Source organism: Lepidothrix coronata, unplaced genomic scaffold, assembly GCF_001604755.1.
Source record: "Lepidothrix coronata isolate B3197 unplaced genomic scaffold, Lepidothrix_coronata-1.0 Scaffold89, whole genome shotgun sequence".
Classification (NCBI taxonomy): Eukaryota; Metazoa; Chordata; class Aves; order Passeriformes; family Pipridae; genus Lepidothrix; species Lepidothrix coronata.
Window position 1 is genome coordinate 3223255 of NW_016690269.1, and position 21195 is coordinate 3244449.

The 21195-nt window shown below is 45.3% G+C and overlaps 1 protein-coding gene across 14 annotated transcripts in view; it reads right to left on the reverse strand.

Annotated features, from left to right (window-relative positions):
* The window catches only part of SEMA4D (semaphorin 4D), a 96524-nt gene extending 81253 nt beyond the window's left edge, over positions 1-15271 (reverse strand). For 5 of the 14 annotated variants that reach the window (XR_001875839.1, XM_017821156.1, XM_017821148.1 and 2 more), the window contains exons 1-2: positions 14992-15269; positions 14232-14281 (exon numbers count right to left, since the gene is read on the reverse strand). The gene's annotated coding sequence lies outside the window, so the exon portion shown is untranslated. Of the gene's footprint in view, positions 1-81; positions 196-14231; positions 14282-14578; positions 14627-14839; positions 14863-14991 lie in introns of those variants that run through there. The other 9 variants (XM_017821154.1, XM_017821152.1, XM_017821150.1 and 6 more) reach the window with 7 other exon arrangements.
* Positions 15272-21195: the final 5924 nt, after the last annotated feature.

Consider the following 21195-nt stretch of genomic DNA (forward strand, 5'->3'; position numbering starts at 1 on the left):
CTCTCCAGCCCTGCTTACCCTTTCCTCCCATAGGGCTTCAGTTCTTGGTTAACATCTCTCTGTCTGAAAATAATTGCCTACCTCCTAAAGGCATCCTGGACAGTAACACTCCTTAATCAGTAGGAGGACAGCTGAGTGATGTGAGGCGTTTCCACCTTCTCCCTGGAGTAATCACACCATCTCCAGCAGGCACTACTGCAAGATCAAGAACTAAAATGACTTTAAATGTGGTGCTCTCCCATAATGAGAGCCATATTCCAATAAGGCTGCCCTCCAAAAACCCACTTCTACTACACCAGCTGCCTATTAGGACTTAGCTTATCGATACAGCTACTGCCAAGGATCAATTAGTGCAGCCTGCATACAAACCTCAGGGAAAATACATTTGTAGAAATGAACTCAGCAGGTTTGGTATACCTAGATACATAAACACAAGCAATAATCAGTTGCATTACCTTTAAATTTTTTATTACAGTGTGAACATGGTAACAAGCAGCAGTAGGTTTGCAAGTTCTAATGCCATGGCATAGGAAGGATATCAGTAGAATTAAGCTAGATTTACAAAATGGGGTGAATTCTCTGCACAAATATCTTAGAAAATAAAACTAAGTATCTATTTCTCAATAAATTGGAGAGATTGAGAGAAAAAACATGTTCATGGGCTTTGTTAATACACTTGCAGTGGGTGTACCAAGAAGGCAATGTGTGAATCAGAATAATACAAATTTTGGCTTTCACCAGATCAGTAACATGCTGTAGTTTCAGTTCCAGAATGAAACATCAGCATCTAGAAACTGCACGGATGTGTTTCTTCAGAGTAAGTCACCTTTCCTTCCCCACATCAGGCATTCACTTGAAAAAGAAAATCTAGACAATCCTTATTCTCAGAGACACCAAAATCACCTTTTCTGTGAGAACACTTAAATCCCATAATTCTTTTTATCCAGTTTTCTATCCTTCCCAACTCTGCCCCCTTTCCCAACTATCTAACCTTGAAGTCCACAGCACACAGCTCATACCTGTGGCTGATACTCTTATTCCCTGCCCCACACTCATTTAATTTTGCAGGTTATCCAATAGAAAAACCAGCTTTCCCTCCTCCCCCCCACCCCGGCATTTGGGATCCGCATCTGCAGGAAGATTTAGAAAAACTTACAGGAAATAATTTTCACACAGAACAGACGAAAGGCAAAGTTCAGTGACTGGATGCAGCAGGCTCACTCAAGTTATCTCCCAAATCCTGCTCATCCTCCATCCTCAAGGCTCACTTTCTTCTAGTTTCAAACTATGCTGTAAACTTCAAGGAAGTGACCACTTCTCTCACTGGTGTTTATATACTGTAAACTCTTAACACACCAAAGCCCTGCCTGACTGGGGCCCTCAAATGCCACCAGAACACAATAGCCCTGGTAGTACCATAAACCCATCAATTACACTTGAGTCCAGAGCCTCCAGATTTTTGCAGGAAATGGAAATCATTAACTGTGAAAGTGAGACACACTGTCCTTTCGCAACAGTCAAGTCCCTCTTCTCCACACAAAGGGAACTACCTAATTTGGACACGGTTTGATTGTTGGGATGAAAGTTTCAGGAGCCTCCATAATCACTTCCACAGCCTCTTAAAGAATCAGTTAAATCTCAGCTTTTTTCTCTCCTTCCTGAACATTTTTTAAAGCTCACATTTTCATCAGCTATAGAAGATTAAACTGCTCTTGCTTCATGCCACATTACAGTAACAGAAACACTTAACCCTTTTCACACAAACTCAGAAGAACAAATATAATCAAGAATTAAAAGCAATAAGTTTTGAAAATGGAGAAAGCAATCCCTGCTTTGGGAGATCCAGAAAAAAAAAAAAGAAGCACTTTATATCCTTAAAATTATCAAGGCACGTTGAGAAACTTGAAAAAACATGGCAGCAATGTAGGCAGATACAGAAACCTTGAGTACAAAAAAGTTTTGCCAAGTGCTTAAAGCATTCAAGCCCAGAAGTTATTTCTTCACACAGAGCCTAGACAAGGAAGGGGAAGTGCTACTGAAAAGCTCAGGTTTTCAACAGTTTCCTGTTCATACTAGAATACTTCCTTGATTAATTAATGTATTCCTGTATGATGCACATCCACACAACCCCCATGTCCAAAGACAGCCCTCACACGACAGGCTCTAAACCTCACCAGCACATACTCAGCTCTGCAGATGGCCACAACAAGCAGCAAAAAGCTTCATTACTGACCCCCACTAACACGTTCTCTCCCCCTTTAGCAGTTTCAGAGTTAGGCTGTTCCACACACCTCTCAGAGATGTAAAAGCCCAAGTAGCTGACCTCAGGCTCTGGACCAGATCACTCTGTCCTCCTGCCAAAGAGCTGAGCAGGGGGTCACAGCCGAAGTCCAGGCACATGCCACCATTGCCACAGCACACCCAATTCCACCTGCCACAAAGCCCAGCGCCAAAACAGGCACTTTATTCCTGTGGGCAGTCCTCTGGCTGACAGCTGGGCCAAGACAGCCTCTCAACATAATGAGACACGTTTTGCTGCGCATTTTATGAAATGCCAGCAGCTTTCACCCTCCCACCCCCTGCCTCTGCCACAAACCCAAGCACTGAAAGCACTAATGTAAATACACGGTTTTTAAGGATCCTTAGGCAAACTTGGTAAGTCACAACAAAGCCCAAGAAAAGAGATCACCACGCTGCTGCTGGTGCTGTCCTGAACATCCTGAACATGGCATGCCTTGCCTCTCATTCTATACACTTAACCCTTTGGCACACATCCCACTGTGGGTTCAGCGTGATGAGTCTGGAAAATCTGTGCCAATGTTACACATCATTTGCAAAGACAACAGACAGCTATGTGTACATTTGTTGTACACAACAGCATTAGGAATTTCAGGCAACTACAAAGCAAGCTTTATATACAAGACTTCTTTGTCCTAGGTGCTAGAAATGCTATATATATAACCTGATTTACGTAAGCTATTAACTAAAAATAACAAAAATACCAACTTTACTCTACCTACGTAACTGTCTATGCAGTTTGAGATCAAAATTTAGATTAAAACAATTTCTAAGCAGCTTGGTATTGAAATTTAGACTAAAGTGATTTTCATTTTAATGAAGCATGAATTTTAAGTCCCATGGAATACACTTGTCTTTAAAAGCAAGGTATCAACTATCTTTTTATGAACTGCTTTGAAGTAAAGGAAATGAAACATCAAGAATTAAAGACTAATTGACTTTTAGCTACAGCTTCTCTCTTTGAGTGAAGAGCAATAATCACCCATTTTTATTATGGTTTTGGCCTTCACATTCCTATACTCAGGACGATTCAGGAAATGATGAGGTTGTTTTTTTCCAGTACAGGCAGTACCCACCTGACATTGTTCTGGCTCACAACAGTACAAACAGTTCCATCAATACATTTTCAAAAAATGACTTGCTGAAACGAACACAGTGCTTCAAAACTGTTTTCTCTCTCTGAATGCTGAAATTGATAGGCATCATTACTGTTCACATCTCAGCAATAAAACTTTCTTTTTCTTGTTTCCCAGAGGAATCTTAATATATGCCAGCTTTAGATTGTATGGCCTATAAAATGCTTATGGCTTTACTGTCAATATTTGATTAATTTTAAGCCTAAACAAAGGTTCTTCTGTCTGTGAACGGAAGGCACACTCAGAGGTGGCAAAAAAAGTAACAGCATATTGCCTGAGTAACCAAATATAGAATCTCAACTATATTTACAGTTTTCAAGTCTTAAATCTCAAGGCTTGAACATCTTGAACTCTGCAACCACAAAGGATTTTCAACACCACAGGAAGGGTCTCAAAAGAGCCTGCTGAAGTCACTTGATCACATCTGAACAAGTTTTGAAGTCATGGCAGCAGTCCTGCATGGACATCTAACCAAACATTTTAATGGTGCTACTGCCTGTAATGGAAGTACATTGAAAATCCACACTGCTCTTCTTAGTGAGACCATTAAAACATTTTTCAGAAACCAACGTAAAAGCCTGCAAATTCTGAACAAAGGCTACGGTATTATCTTCTACATATGTATGTATTCCAGATGAGCATTATCCAGACAGACACTTCAGGATCTGGATGAACTGTTCACCAAGGCTGCCCAAACACCACAGTCTGAACACACAAGTTCAGAGCTGCCACAGCATCCTTCCAGCCAGAGGCACATGTTTGGATCATCAGGGTCTGTCTTGCATTCTATGTACCCATCTTCAAACTCCAACACGTGCTTTCAATATTCCTGATTTTTGACCACTTGGTTCCCCACCTCTACACATCTCTATCTGCCTTTTAGGCAGTTTCAATTCATGCTATTTATTTGGACCTTGCTTGTTTTTATTCTCTTTTGATGGAACAGGACATAAACCCTTACAAAGCTTGCAAACAACTCTTCAGTACCCTAAAACAGGGGTTAGAATCTTGGCTGTAACTGACACAGAAGCTAATAAATTATGTTTCCTACTCTTAAGCATTACCCCACTCCACTCTTGCACCATACAACAGCCATGGGAATGCTCTCCTGCCCTAGAGCAGCACCTGACAAAACTAGCACAACTTTCCTTCTCTGGTGATAACCACTAGAACAAGACCACTCTAGAGAGGAGGTGTTTGTGACTTTGGTGTTTTACTGACAGCAGTCTTCCATCAGAAGAAAAATGGCCACACTCTTCATGGGTGTAACTGTATACACTTGCATGATGTGTTTGTGTTCAGGTGGTAAGGCAACTTGGTCCAACAGTTACTTCAGCCTTAAAATCCAACTCTTTAACTCTGGTTCAAGCTCAAAGTTGCCAAAACAATGCTTCCTCCTCTGACTATTAAAAAAAAAAAAACAACCCACACCGATTAGTGCTAAACCTCACCTTTCTGATTCATGAAAGCTGAGGGAAATGCTGTAACTATGCCCTCAAGTCCATTTGACATACAATCCTGTATGACCAGCATGACCTATTCTCTGCTGCTTTTATTTACATCCCAAGCAGACAACAGTTATATCTTAACAATATCAATATCCATACCTAGCCTTCCCTCCAAGTTTTTCCTTTTCTTTCTCTTTTATAAAGGAGAACATCCTTCTAACTATCCCAGCATCACAAACTTTCCAGCCCTGTTTGCACAGTCACTACAAACTTGGCCCTGTAACCAACTCAGTCTTTCAGTACCAAAAACTTCCTCAAGAAATGTTAAAGGTTTGCACATGAGCAGCATGAAGGGCACTTCATGGTCAAGGCAGAAGCAGCACATGAGGCTACTACTGACCATACAGTGCACTCAGCCTTAGCAATTCAGATAGAACAATAGGTCTGCAGAACTCCCTGTTTTGGCAGCTGTAGCCAACCCTGTCCATTTCAACTATCAATCACCAACTATGAGGGCTTAGCAGCATCTATACACCTCTTCCTTCTTAAAGAAGAGAAATGACAACAAAATACTGAAGAAACTCCATATGTAGTTCCAGTCATGGCCAGCCACTTCTGCCTTCCCCTGCAGTCTGTACTGACCAGTCCAAAGCAAAACCCAACTTTAGCTATCCAAAGCAAATGCACAGAAGAAACACAGTTTTATTTCTTCCCTCTTCAGAGGCCCCTCACTGCACTAGTCCTGATATTATAGCTCAACTCTTGGTAGCACAAACATGAAATCCACAAGGCATTCAGTATTTCTCCCCAAGGATGATTCAAGAGAAGTGATGGGCAGCAGAATTCCGCTGCTCTTCAGTAGCAACAAATTCCCAGGAAATGCTAGATGGTGCATCTGAGCCTTACCCAGGAGAACACTGGACCTGAACAGAGAGCAATCCTTTCACAATACTGCTACCTGGCCGCCACTGCATGAAGAAAAGAACACGCAGGTAGGTAGAGGAGGGAGAGATGTGAAGGCACACCAAGCATAAACATGCCCTTCCACACAGCTTGCAAGCCAACAGCAAGTTTCTGCAGGAACAGCTTGCTCTCGCCACAAGCATAAGGCTTCTGTGCATCAGCCATCATATTGCTTCAGAAACTAAGATTTAGGGTACATCTCACGCTCCCCGTCTTTGAAAATAAGTCTTATTCAACAGAAAATTAAGGTTTGGGTTTTTTTTCCTTCGAACCCTTTTATCAGAGACACAAATCTCCTCGTGTAACAGACTTCAGGTATAATTTTGGTACAAAATATACTAATATAAATAGATAGTAACTAAACTGGTGGAGTGATGTTAGTGCAGCTATGATCAAAGTCAGATGGCCATCTCCAGAACATCACATTTGTCCCCAAACGTCACCTTGAAACCTAGCAGATGGGGAAAGGACAGCTGCATTCCTTATAAAATCTCCACACTCCAAGGAACGTAAGTAACAGATATGGTTAAAGTAAATGATCTAGTTAAAGTTTTACATTTTTAACTTTTAAAAGGTTTTACCCTCCTTTTTGTATCCTTAATCAAAGGTTATAAATGTGTAAGGGATGGCCGTTGCCATGGAAATATGCAGGCCAACATCCCTCTGTGGGAACCTCAAAGCTCCCTTCACTGCTGGGGTGCCATGTAATGACAGGGTCACATCAGCACCTTTGACTCCCAAAGCCCATTTATGTGCATAGAAATTAGCACAGCTGACTCCACTCACCTTCCACAGACAAACAGCAACTACTCCTGCTCAACAAATTTTTTTTCTGCTCTTGCCCATTCCCCAGGATGTGCTCCCAGACCTGTTTCAGCACCATCCTTCACACTGCAGCAAATTGATCTTCAGTGTGCACAGCCTGCTCAGCAAACACTAAGCAGAAACCTGAGAGTGCAGAGGCCATCAGATGCTTCACCTGATCAAGAGCGTCATTTCATAATCTCTTGAGAAATTCCTTTTTGCAAAGAAATTTGTGTACAGTAAATCTGCATCCTATTCCAGGAAGATGAAGGCATAGCTATGAGGAAGAACAGAGGCAGACATGCAGCAACAGGAACTGAACTCTCATAAAAGCCAACCATTAGAGAACAGAAGATAGGCTCTGAATAATGGTTACTTTTTTCCCTGCTGGCTGTCAGTACTAAAGCAGGAAAAAATGTTCCTAAAAAACCTCAGCAGAATTCCTGAATATCAGCATGTACCATTTGATCCACAATCAATTCATGCACATAGAAGGCCCGTCTCAAGACAGATGCAAGAAGATGCTTTTTTTATCTTAAATCAATTCCAAATAGGAAAATTCAACCATTTGAGAATGTCTTCTTATCGGCATCTTAATACTGTGAGCAAATACACACATTTAATTTATGCAGTTGTGTGCTTGTATGAAATAGAGATTTGTGTCTCACCCCCTCTGACATCGCAATAATAAATCCCTTAAACACATAAAAGATAAGATTCCAGATGCATTTAGAGTGAATTTATTTGCATATTTGAGGACAGAAACTATTCCAATAGTGTCCACCCTCGCTGGAAATGGCTAGTCAAATATTTTAAATTACTAATATATTGTGAATGTATACATATGGGTTGGGTCCTTTATTTTTAATTCTTTGGAGAGAGAAAACTGCACAGAGAGGGAAGCTCTTAAGCCTATATTTATTGTACAATCCCTCACAACTAATCCCAGTGCAAAAGAAGTGAAATGAAAAGGCCATCCTATGTCTCACTTACCTAGAAGATAATCAGGATAACCTTTCAAGGCAGTTTATTTGCTGAGTAAAACCTAGACTGATTCAACTGAATAGTAAATCTGTTTCCAACAGGGCCAAGAATCTAAACATTTAACTGCAGATTTTGAACAGTCCCAATAATATCAAGAAGAAAAAGGCAGTTGTTCTCTCATTTAAGTAAGACTGTATTTTAACAGCAAAGAAAAATTTAATTCTTACTTCTTAGCAAAATACAGATACTTTTTAGTGCCTTTGCAGGGGCTTTCTATTGTTGTTTCAGTTTCTTGGTGGGGGAGTATTACTTCTATCAAAGGTACTTATTTCCTTTACACCTACAGTTCTGATGGAAGACAAATGGTTCTGATTTCTGACAAAGGGACCCTTCGGGTAGGGTACATCTACAGCCAAATACAGATGGGGATCTGTGTGGGCATACATATGCACCCCCAGCAAATCCTTAGTAATTTTATGCAATTGCTGAGTGGAAACAGGAATGCCTAATTTCTTGCCTCTGGCCATTGTACGCACTTTTTGCAAAAAGCAACAACAAATATGTGGGAGAGGAAAAAAGCTTTGAGCACAGCATTGCTCCAGCAGACTTCTGTATTCGAAATGGCCAACGAGAGCATCGCTGCCCTGTTACTGCAATTTTTATTTTTTTTTTGAGTTTTCTTTAGGGTTGGGGATCTTTTTGTTGGTTTGTTTGTCTGGGATTTTTTTTTTCTTTGGGGGAGGTTGTTTGGGGTTTTTGTTGTTGTTGGGGTGATTTTTTTGGTTTTGTTTGGTTGTTTGGGGCTTTTTTTTCATTTGTTTTTGAGAGAGGTCAGGACAGTATGCTTGTGCAGGGCCCCTGTCCTACAGGCATATCCCCACCCTCAGCTAAACTCCACCCACACAAACCTGCTGGCAAGGTCAGGGCCCTGATTATGAACTTCTGTGTGCAGACCACTCCTCTGTTTTTAAATGCTTTGCACACAATTCTTTCCATACTCAAATTAATTACAGACTTACACACAGCAGTATCTCACAGCCCACACTGCAACGTCTGGCAAGAATTACAGTCTGCCAAGAATGTCTAAGATTGGGCTTATAGAGAAAGGTGATAAATATTTTATAAGATCAGGTTGAGAGAATATTCATTGTCCCAAAGCCTGCCATTATATTTGGTCAAATGATCAGTACAGCTTCTTTCCACAAACTCTGTCTTCCTTACATCCTCAGGCAAGCAAGAGGAATCTCATCTGGTTTCACTGAACAGCCACGTGTTCTGCTTGCATTAACTGGGATTTCATTCCTTAAATGTGATTTAATAAATGTCTTCTGAACGAATTTCGAGCATTATGAGACGAAGTAAAAGCACAGAGAAGGGTCTCTGTAAGATATCATACTGACATACATTCTCCCAAGTCAGTGTTACTCCAGCAAACAAACCAGTGTTACCCATGTGCATATGACAGTCCCAAACGACACACAGCACAGCCAGTTTAATCTCTCCTGCTATAAGAGATGACTGCAAACCAAACATGTGAAGTAATGCATCTTACAGAGATAAATTACTAAATTCAGTGTGTCCCCACACAAGCTTTGACCAGCCTATACCACTCTAAGCAATACAAGAGACAGCTCCTTTTGAAGTATTTCAAATTTACAAGTTTAACCACAACAAACCTAACCAAAGCCAAGCACAACTTTTGTTACCTGAATTAAGACACGGATTCAGTGTGCACTTTGTGTTTTAAAAAGTCTATATTGCTCCATTCTCTCCAGAACACATCCAAATTGCATGGAGGGAGAATTCAAACACAAATCCAAAGGCTTGCACATCTCTAGGTCTCTTCCCTACATCCTGCATTGTTTTTCCAGTAACAAACAAACTGAACTCATTATCTCGTTCAGTGGAAATGAGAACAAAGACATTCTATAAAAACAAAAAGCCTCCATGTTTCCATGCATCTCTCTGTATGTACAATGACAATGTTCATACAGTATTATTTATTAAAAAAAAAATAAAGCACAAATGAGCATATACAAACAATTATTTGGGGCAAGAAGAATGCCTGCTTTATATTGGGAGAAGGAGGAGAACTGAGCAGAAACACAGTTAAAGCCTGCCCTTGAAAACCACTCTTGAACAAAGCAAGAACCATAATCACATTTCATGCATTTTTTCCCCTACTCTGCCATTTGCAATGCATGCAAATCTGTGTAGACCTGGACGTTTTATTCAAGCAAAGAGGAACACCAGACTTCCCACTCTGCCTCACTGAAGTTCTGTCAGACCTGCTTTAGCTTCGGCGTCTCTGCTGCACGCCAGCAAAGAGCTAACCAAGTCTGCAGAACCTTCTACTCTTCTGCCTGCTTTCCCAGAAGAATTGCCCATCTCCCTAAAAATTCCCCTGCTTTGCATGTCGCCCAGATGAGTAATCAGATGCGCTGACAAAGTCACCATTTCCCAGTCACTTCCACATCCGTGCTCCATCCCCTACACATCTGCTCAGCATGCACAATCCTGCACAGAAAACACAACCAAGCTCCTCATAAGAGAAAGGGAACTGGCCTGCCCTTGCAATGAGGCCAACAGGTACTAATTTTGCAGCAGTGTTCAATCCTCTTTGGCCTGCCTCATATATAGGCTAATACTAATTTTTTAAGAGGATCAGTGCAGAAAATGCCTAGTGGATTATGTGTTCACTGCTGTACATGAACAGAGAGAAAAAGAAATAGGTGGAAGAGCAGGCAAAGACAAGAAACTGGGTACGCTACTTCTAGATTACCAACAAACTTATTCCAAACTTGATACATGGGCTTCAATTAACTTTATTTATCATCTTTAGAAACGTTCCTTATCTGCTTACATCTATAGTCCAGGTTTTTATTATTTTTCCATCTGTTTTGTTTCCCTCTCAGGCCACAAAAACTGGCATGTAAGAACATTCTCTTTAAGTAAAGGCTGCAGTTTAGTGCTTTAAAACACTTGTCAAAAATCTCAGACTTACAGAACTACAAACAATGTGCATGCCTCTTGTTCAAAAAAAAGTCTTTTATTCTCCTCCACCCCATTATCTAAAAAAAAAAGAAACAAAAAAACACTAACTGTACAAAAAATAAGTTTTTCCTTATTTATTCATGCCATTTTCAGAGATATGGAGCACAACACACTTCCTACTGCAAGCACTAAGCTTCCTCATAGTGAAGGCAGGCTGCAGCAGCACCCCTAGAAAGCTAAACAGCCCTTTGAATTCCTGGTATTTTAGAGGCAGATAAAAGACAGAACATAAAAGCTTTTTGGCCAGAATACAATTAATGCAAGACCTCATTAATCTACTTCTGGATAGCAAGATCTGTAACTTCCCCATCATCCAAGATGATGGCACAGATCACTCTGAAATATGAGGTGCTACTCTTTGTAGCTGAAGAGCTGTGGTAGAAGAAAAAGTCATTTCTGTTCCTTTCACTAATTCATCCAAGACACAAAGACAAAGCCTTCATATCATAAGGAACACAATTAAAACACTTTGCACACCTAGCCTGCACAGCTACATCAACTCACAGGTGAGTTAACTCTCCAAATGGAAGCTGCAGCAGCAGCAGCCTTCTGGCATTCACAAGCTCCTCGTGGTACAGCAACTCTACAGCCATTTCAATTTCCCAAAACCTGAGACACAAGTAACATAAGTGGGACTTTCCTCATTCTTTTCAATGCATTTCTTCTACCTATCTACCTAGACACTCAAGCACAGGACTATGCAAAGCCAGATGAAGAAGGACTTATAAAAGGCTGCTATATCATCAGAGGAATGACTAGTTAGACAGAAGGAGGGCAAAAGCTTCAGAGAAAGAAGAATCAAATAAAAAGCCAAAAGCACTTCCCACCTCCTTGTTTATTATGCAACTTCCCAACTGGGCATACCTTTCTTCAGCTGACTAAACACGGCATACAGCAGCTAAGTACAAGGCACAACAAAAACCAACCTCCCTAAAGTGTTTAATACTAACATAATAATGAAAATCTGAATTCCCACTTTAAATTTCCAACACAGTAATTTATATACGTGTGGGGGAAAAAAAAAAAAAAGAGGAACTTCTAATGGATAACTCAGAGAAGTTAAAGACCTGCTTTGCTTCTTTTTGTTGTCATCTTAAAGTCTCCAACCTCATTGTCACGTGCCACCCAGAAAAAAAATTAATGATTTTTTCTGAAACTAAAGCATTGTGAAAAATTCTCTCAGTCATGTCTATAGTCAATTAAACCTCAGTTTACAAAGTAGCACAGCAGATCAGCAACCACTCATGAAAAACACTTTCATGGTAATGTACCTTCAGAAACTACTTTTCAACTCATTTAAATCACAGAATATGAATCCAACAAGATCCAACAGTTCAAAGCACTGAAGGATTATAAGAAATGTTAGTCAACCTTGGCAATTATTTCAAGTTACCACTGCACAGCAAAAACTGGGATAAAAAACTTCCTCTGAACATTCAGCATAAATACTTTATTTTCTTATTATCTACAAAATCCCTATTGCAACAACTGTGGCTTGAGATTCCATTTTCCACGGAGAAAACCACAACTAAAGCAAAAAAAAACTGGCAGAGTTCCAAAACAGCATAACTATGACAGAAATGCTCCAAGATTTTATTTCCACTGATTTAGAGTCCCACTTTGGAAAGTCATCCTTAAAATCAGGGTATGTCAAAACTATCTACTGACTTATCCAACACCTTTTCCAAACCAGGTGGCATATGCAAGCATTGCATCTAATGCTAGCAGGCCAGACCAGGAGTCAATTTTGACATGACTTCACTGTAAGAAAACATCTAAGACAATGTATTTTAACAATAGAATGTTCATTCGACACACACCCCTCCAAGCCAGCTGGCAGAGAGGGTGAGAGTCCACCCAAGAGAGAGCACAGTGCAGTCTCCAACTCCAGCCAAGTGGCCCTGGGCAGATGACAGATCCTCTCCAGCTCCTCCCCAGTAAGAGGCTGCATGAAGCAGGTAACTCTCAAGCTCAGCTGCCCAGGAGAGAGGCCAACAAGGGAAGCATCAGAGCATCCAGAACAACTCTCCTCCTTGCAGGACCTCTAAGTGGTGTAAAGACAAACATTTTGGCACGGTACTGCTGTACCCATGAGAGCAGGTTAACAAAAGGTTATCAGGTTTATACAGGGACAGGAGGAGGAAAAGGGACTGAATCATAATATACCAGCAAAGAGATGGCAACACAGCATATTAAATGAAGTCTGTGGGCACACCTCTACTTACAGTGTCCATAAAAACCTATGAATCAGTGTTCTAGTTTTGAAATAGATCCATTCACATCAAATGCTTCATCTGCTGTGGAAGTAGTGACCACCCTATAATGGCTTTCATTTCAAAAAAAAAAGAATTAAAAAGCTAGCTGTAGACCTATTTCAGTAGGTATGAACGCAAGCTTTTGTCATCAGATTCTGCAGTGATCCCTGACCATCACAAACAGTACATAAAGTAATTGCTTCAGGGGAGGGGGGGTGGGATGGTGAAATACTTCCTCTCCAGGCCAAGAGATCCTAGTAAAAGCCAGGCTTCATCTGTTGATCCAGCTCCACATTTACAAAGCTTTTTTTTTTGTTTGTTTTTTTTTTAAGAAGATACATGTAGAAACACGTTCCCTTGCCACTCGTTTGCTTACAGTGGAAAAGTCACCTGTACCCCATCTCAGCTACAGGAAAGAATTATGAGTGCCCACCCCATACACAGCCTGCTCATCCCAGGTGGCACACTGTGCCAACACCTCTCCCTGCACAGCAGGGAATGTTTCACCCCCCACGAGCTACCCGGTTCTCTCTCCTACAATGCCCCGTTCCAACTCAGTTTGTAAACGATACTCCCACTCCTGCACGGCCTCCACATTTGCCATCCGTGCAGCCAGCACGGCTTCCTTTAGGCGCACTTGCGTAACCGCCTGAGCTCGCACTCTTTCTAATAAAAGTAGTCATTAAACAGTCCTCTAACAAAACCTTCATACAGGTATCCAAAAGGGAGTATGAGATTAGTAGCTATTTCTGAGCCTGATGGGCATAAAGCAGGCAACAGCCTACCGATAATTAGAGCAGGAATTTTTTTTTTTAAGAGGCTTTACAACTACATTGATTTCCAGAGGCTACTAGAAATACTTGGATGTCATAGACTTAAAAGTCATGTTTCACGTTTTTCAGCCGAAGTAACAACTCCCTGCAAGAGGTACACGATAATAAAGACATGAATGAAGACAGGAGAAGGCTTCAGCATTAAATGAAAGAGCAGACTTGAAAAAGCCCTTCAACCTGCAGATCCATCAGGTCCCCTCCCACGTCAAGGCAGGAGCAAGCTCCTGCTCCCCTCCCTGCTAAAGGCAGTCACGTCACTGAAAGGAGCTGCAACAATGAAGTTACCACGGCTGCATTCATCCACTCAATCCTTCTCCCTTCAATGCCGACGATGCGTAGTTTTGTATACGCGGAAAACACCATCCAACAGCCCACACCTCCGGGAGCCGGCGAAGACACCCCCTCAGAATTAGATCAAGGGCAAATGGGGACAGGAAACTCTCACTTCACCCGTACCTTGCAAACTGGGCAGCTCCGCGGAGACCTGATTTAAACTCTCCTGACAGCTGAAAAATAAAACAGCACACAACAGCTCTTCAGAACACAGGCAGCCGGCTCCCCGGCAGCGAGCGCCCAGCGCGGCGCCCTGCTCTCCGCCGAGAAGAGGCGCGGCGGCGCTTTCCCGGCACAGACAGCGGCCTCCCCGGAGCGCCCGGACGCGCTCCTGGCAACCTGGGCTGCCGGCACTTGGAAACCGACCGCTTTCCCAGCCCCGCGAACGCGCCTCGCCTCCGCCCGCACCGCCCCGAGCGCGCCCCCGGCCCCGCGGCAGGTGCGGCGGGCGGGGGGCAGCGGGCACGCACCTGGCGGAGCCGCGGCGGGCGGTCGCTGGCGCCGGAGCCAGCGGGACTCGGGGGAGCTGGGAGGAAAACCAGATTTATAAACCTGGCAGCCCTCGCTCATTTGCTGCCGCGGGAGGCTCCTCCTCTCCGCCTCTCCGCCGCCGCGCCGCGGGTGGGGGCTGCCAGCGCCCGGCGCCCCCCGCCCGCCCCCCGCCGCGGCCCCGGCCGCGCTCCGCAGGTGCGGCGGCACCGCCCGCCCGGGCCCCCCAGCCCCGCACCGACCTCGGAGAAGGGCGCAGCACGGCGGGCACGGCCAGACGCTGCCCCAGCGCCCACCGCTCTGGCGCCGCCGCCGCCCGCTCCCTCCGCCCGCCCCCCGCCGCCGTCTCCTCCCCCCGGGCCGGCGCTCGGCCCGCCCCGCCGGGCGCTCCTACCTGCGGGGGGCTGCGGCGCTGCCCTGGCACGGCCCCCGCCCGCCTCGGCGCCTTCCCCGCGGCTGGGGCCGGGCCCGCGCAGCCCCCTCCTCCCCGCGCCGGAGGGGCAGGGCGGCGGCGGCGGGAGGAGGAGCAGCGGGAGCGGGAGGAGTTGGTGCCCGCGTTTAACAAGTTTGGGTTGCCCCGCAGTATGGCGGACGAGCGGCGGGGGGGACGGGCCCGGCCCTGCTGCCGGGGGTCCGGCCGGGGGGGCTGCACCGCCCTCGCCTCGGTGCTGCCCTGCCCTGCCCTGCCCTGCCCTGCCCTGCCCTGCCCTGCCCTCCCCGCGCCCGTTAACGGCGGCGGCCCCGCGGGCAGGCCCGGGGGCAGCGGCGCGCTCTGGCATCGCCCCGCACGGCGCCTCCCGGGGCTGCGGGGCTCGGGAACCGCCGGGGCTCGGGAGCCGCCGCGCCTCCGCCGGGAGCGGGTGCGCTGTCCCGCAGCGCCGCCGGGCCGAGCAGGAGCCGCCGCGCCTCCTCGCACCCGGTGACACTTGTCGCATTCCCCTGCTCCTCTCGGAGGAGCGTTCCCTTCCCCGTCTCGTCTCGGGCAGGATGGATCCGCTCGCCCGCAGACCACAGAGCAAACCGCACCTGGGATGCAGCCTCTCCGCGCCTTGGGAATGCGAATAGCTCGCATCGAAAGCAGACGGTGCTGGAATTATTGCACCTTAAAGACAGGCTCGCCTAGGTGCCTGCTCGGCGGTGCTAAAGGGGCAAAGAAAATAGATCAGTGTCTGCACAGGTCTCACCCGGGATCCTTCTGCTGAGTCACGGATGAGTTATTGATTACCATCGTGTCCGTGCACGCCTGGTGTGACTGTTGTGATGAATGACATGAACCAACACATGGGTGACTGGGCTTTTCTTTTTATTACTGTGGAACAGGTGATACCCAGTGTCATAGGATTGATATAGCTTGGTTAGCAGGAGTCATTTAAGCAAGACTGAACAAAATATTGTTTGTTTATTGGCATTTGCTTTACTGGCTGACCTTTTAATGCCAGCATTACGCAGTGTGTATGTAGTGTTACAATAACATGACAGTCAATTTCTAATATCCATAATTCACATTAGCTGTAGATCAGAAATACTGTCAAGAAGAAATTACTGAGGAAATGGAGCCTTTTAAGGACATGGAGTCATAGTGATAACGCCACATGAAGAAAGTCTAGATGCAAGGCAAGACCTGGCAACTTTGATATTTCAGGGTCTTTAAGACAGTAGGGTTTGAAGGAGGGTATTAGCAGAGCCAGTGAACAGTTTATTGTGTGGAAAATATTGGGGAATCCCCTTCACTTCATAACATTTTCAAAATGGTCATTTGACTTAGGCCAGCTTAACACTGGGCCACAGGTGTCCATTGCAGTGTTAACATCAAATACATTCATTTGCCATCAAAACATTGGATATGAAGCATGGAGAAAAAAGTAGTCATACCCAGCTCTGGGAGGCAATAGCAACGGGGAGCAGGAGGGGCTGAGGGCCAGGGCCTGCCAGGAAGGGGAACAACCACTTCTGATGATTTGCCTGGGTCTTAACAGGAGAGCATAAAAAAGGATCAAATGTTGAACCCATGCCAGAAAATCCATAGTGCAAATACAGTGGCAGCATAAAAAAATCCTTATCATATTTTATTTGTGCAACTGCTGTAATTTATACCATCAGAAGAATCAACTCAATCTCCTTTGGGACTGGCTGCTGATATTAATATAGAATCATAGAATCAGCTGGGTTGGAAAAGACCTCTGAGATCATCAAGTCCAACCCTCGATCCAACCCCACTGTGGTTCCCAGACCATGGTACTGATACCACATCCAGTCTCATCTTAAACACCTCCAGGGATGGTGAATACACCACTTCCCTGGGCAGCCCATTCCAATGTCTGATCACTCTCTTCCTAAATTTCTTCCTAATATCCAACCTAAACCTCCCCTGGCACAGTTTAAGAGCATACCCTCTTGTCCTACTGCTGGTTCCTGGGAAAAGAGACCAACCCCCCCCTGGCTCCCCCCTCCTGTCAGGGAGTTGCAGAGAGTGAGGAGGTCTCCCCTGAGCCTCCTCTTCTCCAGGCTGAGCAGCCCCAGCTCCCTCAGCCTCTCCTCACAGCACTTGTGCTCCAGTCCCTTCCCCAGCCTTGTTGCTCTCCTCTGGACCTGCTCCAGCCCCTCCATGTCCTTCCTGAGCTGAGGGCCCAGAACTGGACACAGCACTCCAGGGGTGGTGCTCAGTACAGGGCAAGAATCACTTCCCTGCTCCTGCTGCCACACTGCTCCTGATCCAGGCCAGGATCCATTGGCCTTCTTGGCCACCTGGGCACACTCTGGCTCCTGTTCAGCTCCCTGTCCATCCCCACTCCCAGCTCCCTTCCTGCCTGGCTGCTCTCCAGCCACTCTGTCCCAGCCCGTGGGGCTGCAGGGGGTTGTTGTGGCCAAAGGGCAGGACCCGGCCCTTGGCCTGGTTGAACCTCATCCCCTTGGAATCAGCCCAACTCTCCAGCCTGTCCAGGTCCCTCTGCAGAGCCCTCCTGCCCTCCAGCTGATCGACACTCCCCCCCAGCTTGGTGTCATCTGCAATTTGCTGATGATGGGCTCAGTCCCCTCATCTAAATCATCAGTAAAGATATTAAACAGGACTGGGCCCAACACTGATCCCTGGGGACACCACTGGTGACCGGATCCCAAGTGGATGCAGCTCCATCCCCACCACTCTCTGGGCCCTCCAGCCAGTTCCTAACCCAGCACAGAGTGTTCCTGTCCAAGCTGTGGCTGCAGCTTTTCCAGGAGAATGCTGTGGGAGACAGTGCCAAAGGCTTTGCTGAAGTCCAGACAGACACATCCACAGCCTTCCCCTCATCCAGCAGGCGGGTCACCTGGTCATAAAAGGAGATCAAGTTGGTCAGACAGGACCTGCCCCTCCTAAACCCGTGCTGGCTGGGTCTGATCCCGTCCATCCTGCAGGTGCTGTGTGATTGCACTGAGGATGATCTGCTCCATAACCTTGCCAGGCACTGAGGTCAGGCTGACAGGCCTGGAGTTTCCCGGGTCCTCCTTGCAGCCCTTTCTGTGGATGGGTGTGACATTCACCAACTTCCAGTCATCTGGGACCTCCCCAGTGAGCCAGGGCTGTTGGTAGATGATGGAGAGAGGCTTGGTGAGCTCTTCTGCCAGCTCCTCATCACCCTGGGGTGGATCCCGTCTGGTCCCATAGACTTGTGAGGATCCCAGTGGCTCAGCAGGTCACTGACTGTTCCCTCCTGGATTACAGGGGGGCTGTTTGGCTTCCTGTCTCTGTCTACCAGCTCCAGAGGCCAGTTGTCCTGAGGACTACCTGTTACTGTTGAAAACTGAGGCAAAGAAGGTGTTAAATACCTCAGCCTTTTCCTCATCTTTGGTGGTTATGTTCCCCCTCATGTCCAAAAAAGAATGGAGGTTTTCCTTGCCCCTCCTTTTGCTACTGCTGTATTTGTAGAAGCATTTCTTGTTATCCCTGACAGAAGTGGCTTCACTGAGTTTAAATTGTGCCTTTGTCTCTCTAATTTTCTTTCTACATGACCTAACTATATTCCTGAACTCTTCATGAGTAGCTAGCCCTCTTTTCCATAGTCAGTAAGCTCTCTTTTTTTCCCCTAATTTCCTTTAAAATCTCAGGCTGGCCGTCTTCCTTGCCGGCTCACCTTTCAGCAGACTAGGACAGCCTTCTCTGGTGCATTCAATACTTCCTTCTTGAAGCATGTCCATCCCTCCTGGACCCCTTTGTTTTCCAGGGCTGTTTCCCGAGGTACTCTCTGAACCTGTCTTCTAAATAGGCCGAAATCTGCCCTCTGGAAGTCCAGGGTAGAAGTTTTATTGATGGCCCTCTTTGCGTCCCTGAGTATTGAAAATTCTCTTATTTCATGGTCACTGTGCCCCAGACAGCCTCCGACCATGACATGTCCCACCAGCCCCTCTCTGTTTGTGAACAGAAGGTCTAGCAGGGCCCCATCCCTGGTAGGCTCACTTACCAGCTGGAGCAGGAAATTATCCTCTATACACTCCAGGAATCTCCTAGACTGCCTCTAATCCGCTGTGTGGAGTTCCCAGCAGACATCCAGCAGGTTAAAGTCACCCACAAGAACAAGGGCTGGCGATTTTGAGACATCTGCCAGCTGCTTGTAGAATAACTCATCCCCCTCATTATCCTGGTTGGGTGGTCTGTAACAGACTCCCACCAGGCTATCAGCCTTGTTGGCCTTCCCCCCCAGTTCTGATCCACAGGCACTCAACTTTATCTTCAGTGACTTTGAGTTCTACAGAGTCAAGAGACTCTCTAACATACAGAGCCACCCCTCCACCTCTCCTACCCTACCTACCCCTTCTGAAGAGCCTGTAGCCACCCATGGCAGCACTCCAGTCATGCAAGTCATCCCACCACGTTTCCGTGACAGGGACTACATCACAGCTTTCCTGCTGCACGATGGCTTCCAGCTCCTCTTGTTTGTTACCCATGCTGTGTGCATTGGTGTACATGCACTTCAACTGGGCTGCTGATTTCACCCTTAACTCGGGATCATCTCTGGAGAGCCTGGTTTTAACCCCTTCCCCCTTCAAAGCTAGTTTAAAGCCCTCCTGATCAGCCCCGACAACTTATGGGCTAGAGTCCTTTTGCCCTTGCTAGATATATGAAGCCCATCTGACTCTAGCAGGCTAGATACCATGGAATTAGCCCCATGGTCGAAAAAAAACAAAATTCTGCCAGTGGTACCAATCCTTTAGCCACCTATATGCTAGCAAAACCCCCCTGGACAGGACTTTAAACCTCTCCTGAGAGATACAGCTACGAAATTATATTCCAAAGGAAGAAACAAAGATGTTTTTTTAATCTCTTTCACATTTTATGAAGTCTAGGCTAGGGTGGTTCTTAGAACCAAGTAAGAAAATCACAGGGATTTTGTCAGGTTTTCCCCAGGGAGCCTGCAGTCTGCACAAAGTTCCAAAAACCCAGAGCAGCACAAAGGAACTGGAGCAATGGCTAGCACCAAGACAAAATTTCCATTACTTCTGTCTGTATCCCGGTTAGATTTCATGACCTTTAAGAATTCTATTGTTCATTTGTATAATGTAGTTTTCAGTCTCCATTCTCAGTAAAACCTGCAGAGTCTTGCAGGTTTAAAGGCCAGAGGTAAAACAAGGAATTGATATTTGGACCTTGTCAAATACCAGATTCTTAGTCACATTCAGGATGTCCTTTCATGTCAAACCTGTTACTAAATGGAACTCGTTGAGAAAAAGGAAACACTATAACAATAACAACGGTGCTGGGTACATACAGCCAGTAGCATAAATTGCACAACTGAAGATTCCTATCTCTTCCAGTTATGAGTAGTGTCTTTCACAGGACTTAAAAAACAAATGGCCTCCAAGGCATGATGGACACAAATCTGGGAGGCTTCCAAAGGTCTGTGACATTGTTCTGGATTGTATGTGAACTAGTGGTGTAGGGCTAAAGACACTTGTCCTTGCAGTAATTACAACTGATTTTGTGTTCCTGAAAAAAGATTGTCGGTTTTCAAATACTGCATGCTGCGGCAGTGAGATCACATAATGAACAATTATTAATACATGTCCACGGCAATTCCATAATGAGTATTCCAAGAGCATGCAGGAAACATGCTTTTAAAAACCTCTACTATAAGCATAATAAAGTCTAATCTTCAAAAGGACAGATAATGCATTCTGCGAAGTAATAATATGTAAAGACTGCCTCAGTCATAATATACCTAATTCACACAACATGTTGAGGGTTGAATATACACGTGGGTATTTTAAGTCTAGGCAAGCTGTATCAAATCTGTGCCAGGAAGAAAAAAAAAACAAAACAAAACAAAAAAAAACCCCAAAGAATTAAGCAAGAAAAAGGTTAAAGAAAGATGTAACAACTGAGTCTGCTCTTAAACCTGAAGTCCTTAATTAACCTCAGGAAGAAATAAGCTGAGGGGTAGAAGATACCACAGGAGAGCAGGGGATGAGAGACCAAAACTGGCTCGGAAGTCAGATCTGAGGCTGAGGGCAGATCAGTCCAAGAGTGAGTGAGGGAACAGGTGGTAGGTTTTCAGTAAGTCAGTGAAAAGGGCAGTCAACGTGCCTGAAGGTTTGCAAGCCAATATATAATGCGGTGAATAGGTCA